This window comes from Triticum dicoccoides, chromosome 6A, assembly GCF_002162155.2.
Source record: "Triticum dicoccoides isolate Atlit2015 ecotype Zavitan chromosome 6A, WEW_v2.0, whole genome shotgun sequence".
Classification (NCBI taxonomy): domain Eukaryota; kingdom Viridiplantae; phylum Streptophyta; class Magnoliopsida; order Poales; family Poaceae; genus Triticum; species Triticum dicoccoides.
In genome coordinates, this window is record NC_041390.1 from 217505782 (window position 1) to 217515039 (window position 9258).

Genomic DNA, 9258 nt, shown 5'->3' on the forward strand with positions numbered 1-9258 from the left:
CCCCCCCGGTGCCGCCCGCTCGGGCGACAAGAGGGGCGAACCCTAGCCACGCCGCCGCCTGAGGCACCGCCGGGCAAGCCGGGGCCGCCAAGGATGGTGGCGGCAAGGCCTCGACTATCTTGCCTCTGTGTGGGGAGTCCCGGATCTGCAGCAGCGGCTCCTTTGGCGAGGCACGGCAGGCTCCGGCGAGCAGCCGTGTGGGCGGTGGATCTGGTGTCCTGGCCGCGCGGGCGGCGGGATCCCGGTGGTCGTTGGCAGCGGGCGGCGGCTTCTGCGGTGGCCGGTGCGCGTGATCTGGTGCCTCCCCTCTTCCCATGTTCAGCATGCGGGCTAGCCTGGTCGGGCCGTGCTTTCCTTGGTCACCAGTTCTATACAGGAGGCGCTGCTGGTGGCGGGGATCTAGTTCGGGCGAAATCCCTGGCTGGCCGCTCCGACAGCGTCGCCTGAGGGCGCGGTTCCCAACCTTGGAGGGTCGGTATTGACTGATCTCCTCACTTCCCCTTCCCCTAGGTCTCCCGGGCGAAAGCCCTAACTTTGTTGGGCGGCGGTGGGGCTCACGGCGTCGTTCCCTTCTTGAAGGCGCCGCTTTGGGAACCTTGGGGTTGGGTGGCGCTTGTGGGTGGTGGGCGACGAGGGTGGTGCGGCCCTATCCTAGCATGGATCTACGTCTGTTGCTTGGAGATGGACTCGCATAGGTGGAGGTCGTCGTTTGGCGTCCTGGTGGCGTCAATGGCGGAGGACCTGCCAAGGTTAACACCTCAATCTGCTCTGAAGATGGACCAATGGAAGATGGTGGTGATGACACATGTGAGTGCGTCGGACCGGTTTGTGCCCTGGACAAAGTATGTGGCTCGATCGGGGGGCCCGGCTTTAGATGTAGGTGAGAGGTCTGGGTATGTGGCCCAACTTGCACCCCTTCATCATGTGGATAGGAGTAGCGGCAGATGTTGCCAAGATGGCGGATCCAGACATATTGTTGTTCTACTTTGTAAGGTCCTCGAGAATAATCAATAAAATGGCCGCATGCATCTCCCAGATGCAGAGGCCGGTGGGTCATCCTCCTTTTCTAAAAATAAATAAATAAATAAACATTTTGATGGTTTAATATAAATCTTGTCGAATATATAGCCTTAGGATCTAATTGTGTTCATGCCAGACACACATCATATAGTTCCTTACACGAATACTATCTTTCCTCCGGTTCTCTGAGTCAGCCACAAGGAGAGACCAACGAAGAAGATATATGTGTGCCTTCGCAAAACATATTGTTGTTATTTAGCCTACCCCATTTTGTTTGGGACTAAAGGCTTTATTGTTGTTGTATGCAATTCTCGAGTGGTTTGTAAATTGCAAGGCACCCTAGTTAGTCCCATTCCACTGCCCACAAAAAAATAAATCACATTCCGCTGCCCATTAATGAACCCATTCTTTGTAGTAGCAACCCATAACTATGCAGGTATATTCTCATTTATTTGACATGGAATGTTAAAGAGAAAACCACGGCCATGTACTTTTCACTCAAACAAATTTGTGCTTCTATTCAGACCTCAGGATGATGAATCAAACTTGTGAGTGTCCAAGCCTATTTGTGTTTTTCAAATGCCAAAAAATGCATAATCTTGTTAGAAGACTTGCAATCATCGGCAACCTTCTACTGGTCTTTAATTTACAAACTGTTATTTCGGCTATACTTCAGTATATATCAAAGGCAAATTTTAAAATGGTCCCAACTGTTATGGACCATACATTCTTTTTTATCCTAGGGTCAAAATTAAGTGAGGTAATAGGTCATCCAGGAGAGGTAATAGTTCGGCCAACACTCATATTTCGTAAGTGTTACAAATAATAGGAAACACCAGAACTGGTAGTACTGGTTAGCACACTATGTGTATATTGTGAAGTTGTATGTTCAAAAACTGGTGGTTTTCTACTATTTTTAGTTAATGTCATTGAACCTAATTTCTTTTCAAAAAATTTAAAAATATTCAAGATCCAAAGAAAGGATTCAGATGGGTGGGGATTCGTGTGGGAGGATTTTAAGGGGCTGAGAGGTTCATGAGAAGATATTTTTTCCGTGATTTTCTCTCCTGTTGATTCGAGGGGAGATATGGGAGGGGTGTTTCCTTATCTGCCCGAGGTAAGATGTGAATGGTTGCAACCTTCTTTATTTACACATGTTAATTACTTGGCCTGACTATTTAATAAAACTAGATGATACCCCGCGCGTTGCTGCGGGAATTTGTAGTGTGTAGGAGGGGATTTCATGGAGTGGGAAATAGTAGGGCATATGAAAAGAAATATAAATATATGTCCATTTTGAATGTTTGAATGATAACTTCCACCTCTAAACCAGGAACTGTTGAGCGCCCTTGATTGTCCTCGCACTTGTACATCCCAGGGAAGCATGTGCATGAGAACTGCATTCTCCACTGCAATAGGATATGAATGCAAACTCAAGGAGCAGCCAGGCCGAGAATTCAGCTGAAGAAACACTGGCACCTTAAAGCATATGTAAATTGCAATGTATAAAAACAAATTTAGGGAACAAAAACAGACCTTTAAAATCAGGAAGTACATTATTTGATCATGGACTACACTATCATATATCTGAAATTATGGATGTTCCGCTGTAAATTTATCCAAGGTGTTATGTTTGAACCAAATATTTATTAGCAAGCATAGTAGTGCTATAAAGGCACCATATACCTCGAATTTCAGAGAAATGCAAGCATGTTCGTAATAGTCGCTTTATATTTCCTTTCATTTATGTAGGTATCTGATTGTTGTGTCAACAGTAGAACACTACAGTGGGGGAAGAACAACAATGTCAACCCCATAACATTCACAATGGAATACTACTCCTGTGGAAAAAATCACCTGAAAATGAACCCAAATATGCCATATGTTGTGATTCTACAAAATAATCAGAGGAGAGCAATAAAAATAGTACATCCGACATCCATACTAAACTAACATGTGTGAGAGGAGAGGAGACACCGAGATGCACGATTGAAGTTGGGCACATTAAGTGGTAGCTTCATCTCTTTCTTCTTTCAAGATCACTAAAGAAACAAAACGAAGAAGAATATTGACCATCTAGCGCTTCCAATAAAAAACCAACTGGATTCGAGAAACAACAATAATCCATCACATCTAGACACATGTGTGTTGGCGGTAGTTGAGTTAGAGGAGTTTCGGGGAGAGAGACTGGCCAGACTTGTTGCCACAGACGTCATTGTAGACGCCTGGATGGAATAGAGCATCGTACTAAGAAAAACTCTACCACACACAAATCAGAGTGTCAAATGAAGCTAACTCAAAAATTAAAAAACAGTCATAGGTTCAAAGGAAGGAGAGCCCCCACCTCTGGCACAATTGATGCTGGAGGATAGCAGTGGCGAAACGTGCAACTCGTCGAGTTGATGCCTGGGCGTAGGGCTTGAGCAATCATAGCCCACAACGGCAGGGATCAAGGGGCTCCGAGAGATGTAGAGATAGAGGAAGGATCATGAGGCTCCGATGCGGCAGCAATGTGTGGATCTTAGATTTTGCCGACTCAGATATTTCTATCTTTCTTATTACGAAGATAGACAATTAGAGCTTATTTTGCTTGCTGAAACAGACATAAATTATAATAAAAAAGGTATAATGAGCTATGTATGTAACATCAATCGCATGATCCACGAAGCTACTCTAATTAATACTATATGATTATCATGACAACATGCAGCTCGCACTTTAGACTTACAATAACTGAAACACATATTTTTTTTCACTTACGTGGATTGTGATTGGCTGTCCAAAAAGAAATTGAACTAATAATACACTTGGAGGAATGAAACAGTAGAAGAACAGACTCTTCATGTTACTCAGAATATCTGGTTGCAAGGTTTTGTGGCGAACCCAAGGCTGCAACGTGATATAGGAAATCGGATAGCATAATTTGACAATAGTTCAGAAAGACCAAAACAATAGGCATGCATAGATGGGATGGCCTATAATATAATACAAACATTCACTCTTCTGGTAACGAACATCCTATAGGATAACTTCCTGTTGAAGTGGCAAAATAGTGGAGGAGGGTTAGGAATGGATCCATGGAGGAATCACGAAAAACCTAAGACAGTGCGAGGATCGAAGCATGCCGAAGCAAAATGTCAGCATGTAACTTCTGCAAGAGCGGAAAAAGATTAAGGAAGAAGAAAAAATAACAGCACATCAAGGTTAATTAGGGGATTTAATCGGGGATTAACATAAAAGGGATCAGTTAACCTCTCATAAGTGAAATTCTCTGCACCTTTGAAGGCAAGGCAGGAGTAGTGAATATAGTATAGACACGTGTGTCTGGGACTCTGGGTACCTGAAAATTAAATAAAACCAAGAAAGGAAACACAAAAGTGAGTAAAATGTACTCAGCAAAGTACTCGGCAGATCTGAAACATCAACGAATATAATACCCATTATTATAGAGTTTAGTTTGCATATTGTGATAAAATCTCACAAAAACTTCTGGTGGCGCTAGTGATGTTGGGAGAGCAGACGAGACATGGGTAAGAAAGTAAGTTTGGCAGAGGCAACCAGATCCCTGGTGCAAATAGCCCCTCTTCCTCATCTCCAAAACTGTCGGGGATATACCCCGCGGTGTAAACCGGCCGAAAGTTAACCCGGCCAGGACTTGGCGGTTTATCTGAAGACCCCGCTGACACTTGGCGAGTCACCGGCGACCCGCCCTGACCTGGCGGTTTACAAGCAACCCACCTGGTCATTATGACTCACTGGTGATCCGGCGTGCGGGACAGACAGATGACAAGGCCCAAGACCCAGAAGGCCGGTTCACGTTTAATGGTGGGCCGGTTTAAGAGGAAGGCAGGAGGAATATTATCTTACAAGGAGTTAAGACCTGGACTTGTATCCGGTTTGTATTAGAGATGGACTAGTCCTAATCCTAATAGGACTATACATGTAACCCGCCCCTCCAACATATATAAGGAGGGGCAGGGCTCCCCAAAAGGGGAAAGGGGGACAAGATTCACAAGTTGGACAAGTTAGGTTTAGACAATAGCTCTCAAGATAGAGCACTCTTGTAACCGTGATCATCATCATCAATATCAATGAAGCAGGATGTAGGCTTTTACCTCCACCGTGAGGGGCCGAACCTGGGTAAAACACCGCGTCTCTCGTCCCGCTCAACCCCTCTCAAGCTACCACATAGATGCGTTGGCCTCGCGACTAAGTCCTTACACTAGGACATCTTCCGTGACAATTCCACGACAAAAACCATGTCGTTTCAACCGGCTGGTCGCACTCCAGACCAGAGCGAAAGGAGTACGGGCTGAGGGCTGTACGATGGGCGGCGGCAAGGTTGCTGGTGGCGCCACGCCGTCTCCGGGTGGGGTGTGACGGGCAGCCGCCAGAGGGTGAAGCCAATGCAGACGTCGGATGGCGGACATCGACGGCCGATCGAACCCGATGTGGGGCGCCCTGGGGGCGCTGCGGGCGTGCGATGTTTTCGTCGAAGCGCACCGCGGTGGAGGAGCATCGAGCCTGATCTGCCTGATTATGAGGTCGCGCGTGGTTTTGGTGGCTGCAGCCCCGTGAGATGATGTGGGAAGCGGGGAGATAAAAGAAGCGAAACTGAAGATCCATCTGGGATGCGATCGTCTGTTATTACATACAGAAGCCGAAGAGAAAACGATGGGTCATGAGACGTTTGGGTGACCAGATTATCTTGCTGCGTTACTACAGCTTTGGTGGTTCAGTTGACCCTGAGGCTGGTTGTAATGGCAAGTATCATACATTAGTATCATGCATATGATACTACTGTATGATACTACGTCCGTAGTGCATAGTATCATAAGTTAGTATCATAGCTAACTTTATTTATTGTCATGCAAGACACATAGTAGTACACCATTTAATATGATACGGTATCATGATATGATACTCAACAATCTCTTTCTTCATTTAATTCTATGCCACCTCATCAAATTTGCCTAGTTGGCATGCATGATACTACCATTACGACCAGCCTGAGGAGGCGGTCTGGTCTTGCCTCAGGTGGGTCAAGTATGGCTGACGTGGCTAAATTGCTGATGTGGACATGTTGCATGTTAAGATAAATAGGTTAGTGGGGATGAACTTCTTAGGTATATAGGATATATGGTTCAGATATACTCTTAGCACGTACCTCTCCCTGAGGTAAGAGGGATCATGCTAAAACTGATCTATATCAAATGCATGAAAACTTGGACATCAATGCATGCCTTGAATCATCTCTGCATGGCTTGAGGTTGTGCTTTGTTGAATCAAGATTATCCAATGAACATTCCTACAGAAAAAAATACATCACAAGCCTTCTAATAATAGATTCATGTAATAAATATTATCCTAAAAATAATGCCAATACGTCAACTGAGACTTTGTCAGCAAAAGTTCCAAAGCATCTTAAATTAAAATATGCAAGTACATATTTGGTGGTACTATAGTGAGTAAAAAGTTTATCCGAGAAAGACATCTTCAATGGAATTGTACTTTTTGTGATACAAAAAACTGCAGAAAAAAATCATGGGTATAAACACGCTATTAATATCAATGTATATTTCAGGAAGAAAAAAGAAAATCATTACCTAGCGACCACTCCATTCATCAGAATCTGACAACAAAGTTGAGGGTTGAACATCACCAACATATTACAAAGTTGATGAAACATCATGTGTCGGTATGTCAAGTCACTGGAATTTAACCGGTTGCATACCCCAATCCCTTGGCCAAGAGTGTGATGCCGATTAAGCTGAAAAACAAAACACATCTTGTGATGAAGCATTTGAAGGAAGCAATTGTAGATATGGAAGGCATTAACAGGTCAGTCTTGCTGTTGCAAATAAATGTGGTGAAGATAGAAGAATATGCTAGGAAGGCAAGGTATCTTCAGCCTAATTATCTTACTTCAATACTTCAGTGTCAACGTCTGCAAAGCAAAAGAACTATTTATAAGACGGGTTAACTCATTTTCTCCAATATGGACATCAGACAGCTCCGGTTGAGTTAAAGTTCTTAAACCCCGTCTGACTGTTGGACAGAACATACATCAGGAAGGTTCAGATAACAAATCGAGTTTCCACCTTTAGATAGAACTGGCCATGGGAAGTGGAACTTTTCAGCTCAGACAATATCTTGCATTGGCATTATGAAACGTGTTATGACACCAGATGTCCAGCATGCACATAGTCCTATTAGCGATTTTACGTAACAAATATAGTGAACTCGTAGTAGCCTGTACATATTTACTATGAGTAAAACTACTCATCTGACATACAAGACAAAATCATGTACAAATTTGTTTACAACAAAGTACTTCGACAGTGCAGCAAACTGAGCAAAGTATCCCACTTACGTCTTGGATGGATCGTTTTGCAAGGACACACATACAACATATGTGCAGAGAGGGCGAATGATCTAAGAGAGAGGCAGTGGCGGCTTACTATGGGCTCGCATTTGCATGCGGCGTTGCTCCGGCTACATGGAGATGAATTGCTTCAACCCCAGAAGCCCCTTGATTAGTACGCATATGACGACCATGACGTCGTGCTTAGGAGAGACATAAAATCATTTTCCTCGCTTCCTTTACATCTGTTGTAGCTGACCCTGTTAGTCTGTTCTTTTAAGATAAAGGAGATCGTGCAATCTATTTTCATGGAGTAAAAAACACGCCAGGATCTGAACGTCGATCTGGATCCAAGGTGATTAGAACGAGAGAAAAAAAACATTCCTCTGTGAGGGGACGTAGTACATACATATCAGATGTACTCGGTGAGGGTCGTGGTGTCATGTTCAGCAGCTGATCCATCGTTGCACGACCCTGTAGGCTTCCATGCCGAGGGCCACCTTGAACCCGGGTATGGTGCGGACGCTCCTCTTGATGCCCCACACCCTCATCGCTACCGGCCTCGCTCGAACGGCTGACTTGGCCCGCACGACGAGTTAGCCACTGCGTCATCTATGGGTGAGCAAAGAGGGACAAGAGGTTAATATGCGGATCTTGGTGGCGTCAGCTTGGAGAAATCGGGGTGGGAGAAACCATACCGGGCGAGAGGAAATCTAGCGGTGTCGATGACCTGTGCGACCAGACCCAACAATGACGAAGCTGCGAGGAGTATTCGCGATGGCGCAGCGGCGGCGGCGTCGTACCACGAAGATCAGCTTCGTCGTCGTCCCAGGAAGATCCCGCGATGGCGGCGGCGTGAGCTTCGTCGTTGGGCCAGGAAGATCCCGCTATTGGCAGCGGCGGCGTGCTTCAGGATCACCATAGGAACCGAGGAGAGGTCGGCGGCGTGATTTGATCTCTAATCATTGATGGTGATTGATTCTTTTTTGAAGGCATTACTAATTAACTTGTGTCAACATGGAAAGTGTTGATTCATTCAGATTTTTTCGTTGTTGTGTGAGAGGGTGAAGCGAAGTAAAACCGTGAGGTGGGAGGAGACGAAAAAAAAACGAGACGAAAGTGGTGGGATTATTCAACCAATTCGTCCATTAAAAATAGAGATGTGTATTAAACGCATATGTTTAAATGGGCTGTAGAAGCCCATTTTGTACGCGCCATGTTTTTCTTTTTTCTAGGGACCGACTCTGTGTATTTTATAAAAATATTTAGTTAATAGCGTTATTGAAAATGTTTATTAAATATTTTTAATGAATCCAAAAAATTTATACACTCATGGCTTATATTAATTTATACAAAATGATGAATACTAATGTTTACAGAAATACACTTGTGTATAATTTTACTAGTGACTTATATTCAAAAACCTATATAATTAAAATGTTAGTCACGATTGATTGTTCACATCAACAGTTTAAATTTTTATATTTTAATGATAGAAACATTGAACTATACAAATGTGTGAATAATTATTGAAATGTTTGTATAATGAACAATTTTAACTATGTGAATATTGTTAACAAAATACATGAACAATTTTAAATGTAGGTTATTCCATTTGTTTGTAACATAGTTATACCACATGAATATTTAAATGCTATTTTCATTACTGTAATTATAATTTACGTACTAAATACAAATTTCTAAAAAGAAACAAACACGTTCAAATTGGGCTGCACACACTATAGCCCATTTCAGGTCCATGAGCGCCTTTGTTATTTATAACCATAGTATAAGAGCGCATCTGTTATACTCCGTCCGTCTCACAATATAAAAACGTTTTTTACACTAGTGCAGTGTTAAAGACACATATATAT

The 9258-nt window shown here is 43.7% G+C and overlaps 1 long non-coding RNA gene across 1 annotated transcript; it reads right to left on the minus strand.

The window, feature by feature from the left end:
- Positions 1–2867: 2867 nt before the first annotated feature.
- Positions 2868–8314, minus strand: LOC119319028. Its single transcript, XR_005154317.1, has 8 exons — positions 8083–8314; positions 7794–7996; positions 7482–7629; positions 6627–6790; positions 6188–6328; positions 4273–4360; positions 3365–4171; positions 2868–3279 (listed from the first exon to the last, which is right to left on the minus strand). It is a non-coding gene; the product is annotated as an uncharacterized LOC119319028 (long non-coding RNA).
- Positions 8315–9258: the final 944 nt, after the last annotated feature.